The sequence below is a fragment of the Marmota marmota genome, unplaced genomic scaffold (assembly GCF_001458135.2).
Source record: "Marmota marmota marmota unplaced genomic scaffold, marMar, whole genome shotgun sequence".
In the NCBI taxonomy this organism is placed as follows: Eukaryota; Metazoa; Chordata; class Mammalia; order Rodentia; family Sciuridae; genus Marmota; species Marmota marmota.
This window is the reverse complement of record NW_026000229.1, coordinates 4,032,045-4,033,740: the sequence shown is the minus strand read 5'-3', so window position 1 is coordinate 4,033,740 and position 1,696 is coordinate 4,032,045. Positions and strand designations below refer to the sequence as shown.

General features: G+C 59.1%; 1 protein-coding gene across 1 annotated transcript in view; it reads left to right on the top strand.

Moving 5' to 3' along the window:
* Positions 1-11: 11 nt before the first annotated feature.
* Minar1 (membrane integral NOTCH2 associated receptor 1) overlaps positions 12-1,696 on the top strand; it is a 38,124-nt gene continuing 36,439 nt past the window's right edge. The window contains exon 1 of the mRNA XM_015480346.2: positions 12-514. The gene's annotated coding sequence lies outside the window, so the exon portion shown is untranslated. The remainder of the gene's footprint in view (positions 515-1,696) is intronic.

The following is a 1,696-nucleotide window of genomic DNA, read 5'->3' as shown; positions in this document are numbered from 1 at the left end:
CGCGCCGGGGCGCCTGCTGAGCCTGCGCGCCCGCCGCTGCGCGCCCGGGCGGGCGGAGATGGAGAAGCCCAGCCCGGTTCTCCACTGCTGGGTTTCCGGCCCGAGCTGCTCATAGCTTTCAAGCCCGTGACGTGGAGGCGCTGGTCCAGACACAAAGGCCGAGTCCCGGGGCCGCTGTGAGCCCAAGCGCCATGAGAGCCGGTACTGGCTACCCGCTGCCCAGGAGAAGCCGGAGCGCCCACCTCAGTCGCCGTGCGCCGGCTCTAGCCCAGGCTGCAGGCTGGTGGGCGCCGCGCAGGTGAAGGCAGACCCCGAGCCGGGGCTGCAGAGACTGAAGCCACCCTAGCTCCGGTGGTGCCGGCCCCAGGTGCGAAGCCAGGGGTGCCCAGGAGACTGGGACCGGTTGGTTCGGGAGTCTTCCGAGGCGCGGCGTTGGAGGCCGTGCGGACCATCGCTGGAGACCAGCGCGAGACCCGCGGGGCGGTGTGGGCCCGGCGCCGGGACCGCCTCGGAGGTAACTTCGGAGAGCCAGGGACTGGCGGGGCCTGGGAGCGCACGTGTGCGTGTGTATGCGTGTGAGAGGTGTGTTCCCGGTGTGCCAACTGCTCGGTACTTATGCGCGCGCGGTGTGAAGTCCAGAGCTGTTGGCTCGCCTCCCTGCCTCGGCTTCACCCGGGAGCACTGCGGGCTGCGGAGGCGCGGGGACCCTGGGACCCTGGGACCCTGGGACCCTGGGACCCTGGGACCCTGGGACCCTTTCCTCTGTGCTCTGGGCTTTGGTGAAAAAGGTGTGTGGGGGATGCTTGATCATACCCGGTGGAGAAACGAGAGATTCGGGAAGAGAAACAACGACAAAAGAAGGTGCAGTTCGGGGCAAGTTTTCCTGGCTGAGAATTCGCCTCAGGAAACCGAGTTTTGAGGGTTAAACAGTGGAGCCATCTGGGCAAAAAGCCTGACACACCAGAGGTGCGAAGTAAGAGGCAAAACTGGACCAGCCCCAGAAGTACCGCGGATACATTCGATTCTTAAATTAAGATTTCCAGTCACGTTGACGTGGAATGGAAGCGCCGTTTTCCGGAGGAGATAAGGATGTTCAACTTCACCTGCCAGAAAATACCGACGCCAGGCCTGGCCGGCGAGGCGTGTGCATGCATTCACACACTAACTCATGCCAATGCAGCCTTGCCTTCCCTCCCTGCTCTGCCGCCTTCCCTCCTAAAGCGAGTACTCCTCTGGGCTGCTAAACCACCAAAGAATAATTTGTCCTCTTTGCAGGGGGTGCAGGGAGCTTCCGGAGGCGAATGAGTAGCGCAACTCTTAATAGCATTTAATCTAGCATTGTTTTGCTGGGAGGTGGTGGTTGTAAGCTGTGGGGAAGGAGGTTACATTGAGGTACTCTTTTCAATGGGAATTAAGGAACATTTGGTGAAGACCTTACAGAAGGGGGAAATCCATGGTTTCTGATATAAACAATATAGGTTTAATCCTATAAACTTTACACCGATTTTTCTTATGGTTAGGACGATTATAATTGGGAAGTGCAAGCTGTCCTTGTGGCTGTGATTGGGGGCTTCATTGCTGGGCTCTGCTGTGATTTTATGCATGACATAAAGAGTTTCCAGGAGGAGTTTGATGGCAGCACAAGTGATCAGTTAAGCACCCATCAACACCCACACCCACACCAGCCCACCCCCCC